Source organism: Hyaena hyaena, unplaced genomic scaffold (genome assembly GCF_003009895.1).
Source record: "Hyaena hyaena isolate Hyena2069 unplaced genomic scaffold, ASM300989v1 scaffold_104, whole genome shotgun sequence".
NCBI classification, from domain to species: domain Eukaryota; kingdom Metazoa; phylum Chordata; class Mammalia; order Carnivora; family Hyaenidae; genus Hyaena; species Hyaena hyaena.
Window position 1 is genome coordinate 1234895 of NW_024080736.1, and position 9955 is coordinate 1244849.

A 9955-nucleotide genomic window follows, 5' to 3' on the forward strand; every position below is an offset into this window, starting at 1 on the left:
GTGCCCTGGCATTGACATCCACGGGGCCAGTGGGAAAGACAGAGGACAGGTGATCACTCATGAGAGTAGGGGAGTCTTGTGGGGAGTTTTAATGGATCAGGAAGTTGTGACTTTCCCTTCTGCTCATATGCCATTGGCCAGAATCCAATAACACAGTCACATCTCTAAGAGCAAGGGAAGATGGGAAACGTAGTCTAGCCCAGGAGGAAAGGAAAACAGTTTAGGGAAGAGCTGGCCAGTCTCAGTTCCCTGGGCTATGTCCCTCAGTTTCCCCCTTTCTTCCCTCCCCCATCACCCACCAATGCTCTCGGGAGTGCCAAGGCTCGGTCTGGGACTGCATCTCCCGGTGCGGCCTGAGCCCTCTCCAGCTCTGGCGGGATGTCTGGCCTCCTCTCTGCTCCAGATGCCCCATCCGTAAAATCGGTCTACGCTCCCTTCTCTGTAGATTTGGAGGAATAGGCTTGAACTTGTGCCCTGAGCTGAACAAGAAGCAGAATCACTGGACATCGTGGCCAGCGGGAGTGGTAGGTGCCGTAGGAATCATCCCATTTGATGTACTCATCCCAGGGGAGGGATAAGCCAAAAGAAGGAGGGAGGGATTAGGGTAGAATCGGAAGAATACTTTTTGAGGATGTTCAGAGCACTTGTGAAAGGGAGATGGTACTAGCCCAGTGGTTCTCAAGCAGGGGTGATTTCATTCTCCCGGGGACCCTTGCCAAGGTCGAGAGACATTGTTGGTTGTCACAGCGTGGAAGGGGGCTGCTCCCGGCATCTAGCAGGGGGGAGGCCAGGGACGTTGCTAAACACACTATGACACACACAGCTCCTTCACCCCACCCGCCAAGAACGACCTGGCCCCAAACATCACTAATGCCGAGGCTGAAAACCTATGCGTTGGCCTGACTTTACAGTGAGGGAGACTAAGGCACTAAAGGTCAAGGTCACTGGTGCAGGATCCCACACGGCCTCCTGATACTTGCATCTAGGCTGTAACGTGCTAGGAAAACTCACTTGTTTATTTCCAGGATTGCCTGTCCCTGCAACTCCTTCTGATTTTTGCCTTTTTCCTCTTTGCTTTTGAGCCAGAAGTTTTGGAAACAGAAATTGGTTGCTGAAGGAAGAAATGGGAAAACGGCCACCTGGCCAGGGTGGGGGCGGGGGTGCCTGGGTTTGGGGGCAAGAGGCTAACTGAATTCAACCAAACAGGTAACCGGAGATCAAGCCTAGAAACCTGGCCCGGCTCGAGGCTGGGACTCCACACCTGCGGCGCCCTCTGCCCGCACCCCTGCTGGCGGCTGCAGGGACGTGGCCCTGAGCCAGAAATACCAATTCACGGACCAGGAGCACCGGGCAAGTCCCCCAACCTCCCGGAGCTCCCGTTCCCTCCTCAGTCAGATGAGGAGGTGGCACTTCCGCTCGCCCAAGGGCTGTTGGGAGAATGAATAAAACTTGACCTTAAGGAAACGTCCGTAAATATCCGAGCTCAGCAACGAGCATGAAGAGTGAGCTTTCAGGAGTGTTTGCTGACTAACAACACATAAGGAGTTTCCAGATGGACTGTTCTAAAACAGCCGTTGGAGGTGGCGTGCTGAGGGTTTGGTTTGTGAGAAACCTGTCGCCCCGCTGATCCAACACGGGGCAGTGCTCCCCAGGGAGGGCTCCTGCCCCAGCTGCCCATTCATCTCCACCCTCTGGTCTCCAGGCCACCGGGTGGAAGTGGTCACAGCTGCCCCACGGCTTCTGCCTTCTCAGCACGTCCCCCCAACCTTACTGGGGCCTTCCCAGTTCCATGCAGGCTCTGCAGGCTGCAAGAGCCCAGTCCTGACCACTTTCAGGTGCCCTGGGTGCTGGGCTGCACGGGAAGGTCTGGGTCCTTAGTGTGGGGCTGGCACAGATGAGAGGCCTGGGGGGCGGGGAAGGGAGGCCTCCCTGCAGGGAGCTCAGAGCCCCCACGTGACTTCAACTCCCTGTACTGGTTCCTAATATAGCGCCCCGGCTGCCCAGCCCTAGATGTGAGGGGTGGGGTGAGGGACGGAGGGCAGGAGAGGCTCTCAGGGACCTCACAATCCAAAGGCGGAGATGGGGCAGGCCCACCTGATACAGATATTTTTAAACTTGCAGCCTGTGATGAAAGAGGGTTACAAGTGCTTTTTTTTTTTCCTTGTGCTTACAACTTCAGGCAAAGGACCTTGGAAGGACCTATTTCCTGACCTTTGTCCCCCGATACATTTTCTCAGACACACTAACCCCCGAGGGGTCGCCAAAATCCACAAATTAAATTGCAAAGAGCCAGGTCCTTTTTAAAACAAATGATACTACGGTTTCCTAATTCTAAGAGTATTCCATTTTACCTTTAAATCTTTTTTATAGTTTATTTATTTTTGAGACAGAGAGAGACAGAGCATGAGTGGGGGAGGGGCAGAGAGAGAGGGAGACAGAATCTGAAGCAGGCTCCAGGCTCTGAGCCACCAGCAGAGAACCCAATGCGGGGCTCAAACCCACGAACCGCAAGATCATGACCTGAGCCGAAGTCGGACTCTTAACCGACTGAGCCACCTGGGTGCCCCTCCATTTTACCTTAAAAAAAAACCTAAAAATACAGAGAAGTTAAGGAAGAAAACACTATCAGCCAAAATCCCACTACCCACGACACTGACCCAGGTGTACCCCAGTGTCTGTTGGGATGAGGCTTAGTCCCCTGCCTCTGGTCACCATTCTTCACCATGGGAATCTTCCCATATCTTTACCTATTTCTCAAAGGCGCAATCTATAATGGCTGCATAGACAGAAATGCTACCAGCTATCTAACTAGTGTCCTAGTGCCGAGCATCACTTATTTGCTCCCTAGAACTTTTGTGGTGTCTGAATGGGGCCACAGGGCTGGGATTCTCAGGATATATTTGGTGAAGATCCAGTGAGTTCTCACCATGAACTTCTGGCTCAGATTTATCCTAGAGGCTAATGAAAAGGTAAGTTCCTTGTCCCTGAAATAGACTCAGGATTTTGTCTACATACACACCTGGGTGTCTGCGCTGAGATGATAACGGCCTCGCCTCCCCAGGAGCTAGTAAGCAGCTTCATGCCAAGTTCCTCTTGAAAGTGCCCCACATTTAAGCACCCTCAGCCAAACTGAATGGAATTCCTTCCACCCTCTGAGCGCATCAGTCAGTAGGGCTGAGTAACAAATTGCATCAGAACTCAGGGGCGTTAAACAACCGTTAAATATGGTCATGGATTCTTATCTCTGCTTGACAGAGACAGGATCAGGATGGCTAATCTCTGCTCCACAGTGGCTGGGGCCTTGGCTGGAACACTTGAGGGTTAGAGGCTGGAATCATCAGGAGGCTAATTTGCTCACATGTCTGGCAGTTGACGTGGGCAATTGACAAAGACTGTAGCTGCAGTTTGCAGCCTGAATGTCTACACATGGCTTCTCTGGGTGGCCTGAGGTTCCTCACAGCATGGTGGATGGGCCCAAGGGCCAGTGTCCCTGGAGCAAGAGAGAAAGGTAGAAGCCTCAGAAGTCACACAGCATTACTTCAGCTGCACCTTGAGGGTGAAGACTGTCAAAAGCCTGCTTGACTTCAAGGATAGAGGAAAGAGATTGCACTTGTTCATGAGGAAGTGATAAGGTTCGGAAGTATATGTGGACCCGGAAATGCTTCTGTGGCCACTTTTGGAAGATGCACTCTCCCCTCCCCCACCGCCAGTCCCCCACCCCGCCCAGGCTCTCCAGTACCTTGCTGGGCTCTCAGCCACCCTCCATCTCCACTGTGCCCTTTGGAACCCCCCAAATTTCCACCTCCTGGGACACATAAAACCAACCTCTTTCCTAAGGATATGTCTTCCCCTGGTCCTCCTGGTGACAGTTGTCCCTTCTTCCGCTGGGGCTCCCTGCCCAGGTTCCCAACGTAACATTCCTGGCTGCTCGGCCCCATGCTCTGTCCCAAGAGGTGTGGGGCTGCAAAGGGAGAAAGAACCCGAGGCACCTCAGGAAGACCGGGGCAGGTACACTGGATGCAGGTACTTTTAAACTTGCAGCTTCCAACAAAACTGCCAGTACAGCCTCAGGAACAGAAGTCTGTGGTCAGAGAAGGTCATGAACTCATATCCTTGAACTTGACATAGCAAGGGGGAGGGGCCGTGCTGGCACCTGCAAACCATCATTGCTCCACTCTCCTGGGGCGGAGCCTTCTCTGAGGGCCGGGGGTCAACCACCCTGAGCCCCTTCTCATCACTGTTGTCTCTCAAACACCTTCCTGGCCACCTCTTCGTGTTTCTCAGAGGCTTCACCTCTGCACCCCAAGCCCTGCACCTCTGCACCACCCGCATCTGTGGGGCCAACCACCCCCCCACTCCCTGGCCTCACAGCTCTCCGGCCTTCTCGCCTCCATTTGTCTCCAAGTTGGATCTTGGCTCCACCCTGGACTGCCCACCACTGTCACCTAAAGGGACAGCATCCCCCCTCTGACCACAGCTGCCACTGCTCCAGCCCCTTCACTGCCTTACCACCGCTCCACCTGTTCTCAAACCTCATCAAGCCCCCCAGGGCCTTGACCTCTCCAAATTCTCCCATTACATTGACCTTCCTAGTTGCAGGACCATCAAGAGTCACCACTGAAGCTCATCCTTGCTGACGCCCCCCGTTGCCTTCTAGCTTTTCCCTCCTGGAAGACCCCGGCCCTCTTAATCTCACCTTCCATCTTCTCCTGCACCCGAGCTGCAAGCTAGAGGCCAGAGAAAACCAAACAAATTGTAAATCGATGCATCTGTGGGCAGATAATGGCCTCCAAGGATGCCTGAGTCCTAATCCCTGGAACCTGCCAATGTCACTTCACATGGTAAAAGGGACTTTGCAGATGTAATTAAAGTAAGGATCTTGGGATGGGGGGCTTTCCCTGGATTATCTGGGTGGCCCGGAGTCATCACAAGTGTCCGTATAAAGGAGAGTCAGGGGAGACATGATGACCAAAGCAGAGGTCAGAATGGAGCGATCGCAGGTCTCGAGGACGGCAGAGTTCGGGGGTCCCCTGGGCTCACAGGATGGAATCGGGGGCAGCAAGCCTGATGCAACAAAGGGTCTGAGTTGAATGGTGCAGGGAGGCAGATGAAGTGGGTATAAAAAGGTTGGACCCATTGGGTGACACCGTGCTTTTTTTATAGTATCTTAAGATCAAACGCCCAAGGCCATTTCGCAGCCTAATTAAGGCTGAGCTCACAATTGGATCAGCACATTGCCGAAGAGGACTTATTCAGCCCCTCCCAGACGTGCCGTGGCCCCAGCTCCCAATGAGGTCCACCTCTGGGAGATATTTTCCTTCTCTGGCCTTCTTGGGAAAAGAGCAGTCATTTGGGACAAATGAAAACTGGTTCATCTGGATGAGTAAAATAGAGACAAAACTCCCGATTAGCTGAGTGCGGCACATCCAAAGATTGTGGCAAATGTTGGCTGGCAGGATGCTGCTTCCTTTTGAACTTGGCCACAGAAACAATGATGATGCTCTCCTAGGGTGTCCCTCAGCGCCTTGAGGTAAATTAGCCATTGCTGTGAGCTGTCCTGGGTCTGTCCAGCTGCCATTTCTAATGTCCCTGTGGCCTCAAGCCACATAGAAAAGTCCTCTGGTCCTCTGGACCATCTGGTGGGGCAAATTATTTGAGCTTCTGTCGCTTTCTTCTTTCAGTCCATCTGTCCAGCCAGCCAGCCATCAGTCACTCAATAAACATCTGTGAGGATCCCACTCTGGGCTCAGATCTGGGGATGTCCTCTGAGGGCACCCAGAATGCGTCCATAATAGAGGGTCTCACTGTCCAGAAGCTTAGAGCCTATCAGAGAAAGCCGGCCCATCTGTGTTCTGTAAACAGTAATAATAATAGCACGAGCCACCCCAAATCAGCTGCCTACGTTAGCTCAGGCCACTGTAATGAAATACCATAGACTGACTTAAACAACAGAACTTTATTTTCTCAGGGCGCCTGGGCGGCGCAGTTAGCCCGACTTTGGCTCAGGTCACCATCTCACAGTTCGTGGGTTCGAGCCCCACATCCGGCTCTGTGCTGATGGCTTGGAGCCTGCTTGGGATCCTGCGTCTCCCTCTCTCTCTGCCCCTCCCCTGCTTGTGCATGCACTGTCTCTCTTTCTCTCTCAAAAATAAATAAACATTTAAAAAAACAAAAAAGAAATTTATTTTCGCATGGTTCTGGAGGCTAGAAGACTTAGAACAGGGTTCTAGGAACAGCCCTCTTCCTGGGTTTTACCTTCTCGCTGGGTCCTCATGTGGCAGAGAAAATGACAGAACAAGCCCTCTGGTCTCCCGTCTTTGAAGGACACTAATCCCATCACGGCGGCCCCATTCTCCTGACCTCATCGAAACTAATCACTGCCCGAAGGTCCCACCTCCAGATACCGTCACATTGGGGTTTGGATTTCAACATGAGAATTTAGCAGGGTACATAATTCTGTCCACAGCACCTAACACGGGCTAAGCCAGTAAAGAGCATTATCTGACGGCTGCCAGCTCCCCGGACAGCCGGCATTGCCCTCATTTATAGACATGGGAGGGCGGCTTAGAGAGGCTGATGAGTCCCGGGGAGCCCGGCTGGGTCGAGCAGGCTCTGGTCCCTGGCAGGCTGGGTCCCGCTGCCGGGAAGCCCTCCTTCCCACGCCCTGGAACGGAGAGGGTCCCCGCAGAGGGTGCCGGCGTCCCCCAGCCCGGGGTCCCCACCAAACATCGGCATCCATGGAGCCCCTTCCCTGGCCCGGCAAGGTTCCGGAGAGCCGCACAGGCAGCCTAGCAGTGGCCTTGAAGAGCAGAAAAGGTCTATGTGAAGGAGCTTTTAGGCACGGGGCGGGGGGGGGGAGAGACTCACTCACACACCCCTGCAGTCACCCACATCGTGGCAGATTCACACCAAGAGGACTTCAAAAGGAAGAGGCCGTCCATCTTTCATGCTCTGCCCCCCATGCTGCTCAGGCCTGCCCCCGCTCAACACCCCCACTGAGGGAAGGTGCAACCCGGCCCCGTGATGGGCCTGCAGTGCGGTCTGTTGTTGCTGGTGATGCTGAGTGGACCCCATGGGCCAGGCCCCACTCAGCGCCCTTCCCAAGGCCTTTGGCGGCTCCCGCACTGGAGAACTCAGGGTGCCCACCCCCACCGCACCAGGAAATTCGAAATACATCGCTGTTTCTTCAAACGACTTCCGATCTACCGGTAGTGCTGAAACTAAGTAGTAATACAGTGCTTCTTTCTAGATATTCTGTCTTAAACCACCGGAACCTTCTTCTTGCCCGCCGACTGCTGCTTCACTTGTGCACCTGGCACACAGTGGGTCTGCCTCAGGTTACCCCACCCCCCCAGGGGGGACCCCAGGTGCCTGGCGCTTGAAGTGGGGCCCACGGGTCGTGTGAGGGGCCGGGGTCCTGTGCCAGGCCTCTGCTTTAGGTGCTCTGGGTGCCCTGGAAAGGGCCCGCCTGCCTGGACACAGAAAGCTGGACACAGAAAGTCAGGGGGCCAGCCCCCACCGGGGGACACAGGCAGGGGGCAGGGAGGGAAGGGGAGCACAGAGGAGGGAGAAGCTCTCAGGAGGTTATAACCTGGATGGGAGGCTGGTCTGCAGCCTGGGAGGTGAGCTCTAACTGCTGCAGGCAGGAGCGAGGCCTCAGCTCTGGGCTTGTTCGCAGGGCAGTCCTGGCTCCGCGCACCCTCTTCCGAGGCTGCGGCTCCCTCCTCTCAGGACACATTACTCCAAATTACGGCTCCCCAGCCTACTGAATATTTTAGGTGGAAGGGATTTGAGGAACGGGCCAGGACCCACCGGTCTGCCCTGAAGCCACTCACAAGACCCTCATGTGGGAGATGCCCTTCATGAACCCAGGGGAAAGGAGTTCCCGTCTCCCCAAGACCCCAATAGAGATCTATCTAAATGAATAGACTTGGCTGCTTCCCTAGTTTACCACTCTTAGTTCCTAGCCTTCCATTTTCCTATGATAGTTTTCCACCGCTTTCTGCTCCTCTTCCCACCAGCATAAACACACTCAGATTTAACCATTTTGAGGGTCTTCGTTTCCCATGCCAAGGCTCACATGTCATGGAAAACTTCTAGGAAATAAGTTTGTGTGGTTTTTTTTTTTTTTTACATTTATTCATTTTTCAGAGAGAGAGAGAAAGAAAGAGCGTGAGCAGGGGAGGAGCAGAAAGAGAGGGAGACACAGAATCTGAAGCAGGCTCCAGGCTCTGAGCTGTCAGCACAGAGCCCAACGCGGGGCTCAAACTCGCATAATGCGAGATCATGACCCGAGCTGAAGACGGACGCTCAACAAACCGAGCCACCCAGGCACCCCTCTAGGTGTTTCTGTTGTTACGGGAGCCCGAGCCAAGAACTTGGAAGGGCAGAGGAAAAGGATGCTTTTGCTCCCCTGTAATTGCAATAGATTTTGACCATTCCTCCTGGCTCCAACCATTGCTTCTGAGTTTGGACTCTGGCTTCCCCGTTTACCAGCTGCGTGACCTTGGGCAAGTTGCTTCTGTATCCTTACCTGTAAAATGGATGTGATCCTTGCACTCACCTTATGGAGTGGTGTGAAGCTTAAATACAGTGTCATGGAAAGGCTCAGCCCAGCACATGATAGATAGAGGGCAAACACTCACAGAAGATGGGCTGTTCCCATGATGGGCATCACCGTTCACAGTCTGTGACTCCTAGGCTGGACGCCTCCGTGTTTCTCCACACACAGGCAGAGTACTTCCGTAAGCTACCTCAACCTGAGGCCGGGATTTTGAAGCTCCAAACCCTGCTCAGCTCAGGGGTCTATTTCTGGCCATACATCAGGCTCTTGGAGAGGCCCCAAAAGAGGCAACTGGTAAACCGAGAAAGAAGGGGTGCAGAACGCAGGACGGGGGAGGAGGCTCATGGGCCGGCCCAGCTTTCCTCTGCTGTATTCACACACCCATCAGCCTCTCAGTCTTCAGCTGTAGAACAATCTACTTCTGTCCTTTTGTACTGAAATACATTTACTTTGTCAATGAAATCTTTAATAGAAGTTCATTCGTCAATGAAATCTTTAATAGAAGTAAAACTAAGACGGTAAAAACAAAACTGCAGTCAGGTTCCGCCGGAATCTCTGTCCTCTCTGAGCCATTCTCTGGCTGGCGAGTATTGGAAAGGTGTTGAAGACTTGCCAACCCCAAACAGAGCTTTTCTTCTGGGCCCAGCAGGGGGGATGGGAGGAAAGCCGAAAAGGAATCACCGTTTTCATCCGGGCACAGCGCTGGGCAATGCCAGGCCCAGGAAACACCTGAAATCCTCCAGCAGGTTGGGGATGGGAGAGGGTTTGAGGCTAAAGCCTGGGAGGTGGGATCCCCAAGGTGTCCCTGGGCAGGGTCCGGGGTCCTCCAGACTCCCAGGACAAGGACCCACTCATCCCCCCTCCCCCACTGGTGACTGGTCTGCCCAGTATGAGAGCACAAGGCTGTGGCACCTGTGTCCCCAGGGTCCCCTGCCCTCACCCACAATGTCCCCTTATCCTGCAGCCCAGAGCAAGCAGGTTCCCACTGTGGCCTGCCCCTCGCTGCCTCTAGCTCAGGTATTCGGGGCTGCCAATCATGGAGGTCTTGAGTCAATATCTAGAGCCGTCTTTCCTTGCCTCTCCTGAAGGTATTTCTGGTCCCAGGGGGGAAAGAAAGTCCTGAAACCTGAGGAGAAGCTATCCTTGGTGACATGCCCGAGAAGTGCATTAATAGAAGCCTCCCTCAGGCCCCTGACACGTCTGGACAGCTGCTCAGTCCCGTCTGGTGTCCCTCAGCCCCAAGGCCAGCCCCCTCTGGCTCAGCCGGACACACTAAACTTAGCGTCCAGCCCCAGCTCGATAATCGCCGCCACCTCCCCGGCCTGGCTGCCACCTGCCCAGGAGACACCGCCACCGGACCGTGCCGAGGGTGCCCGCTCCCCCGCCACCGCC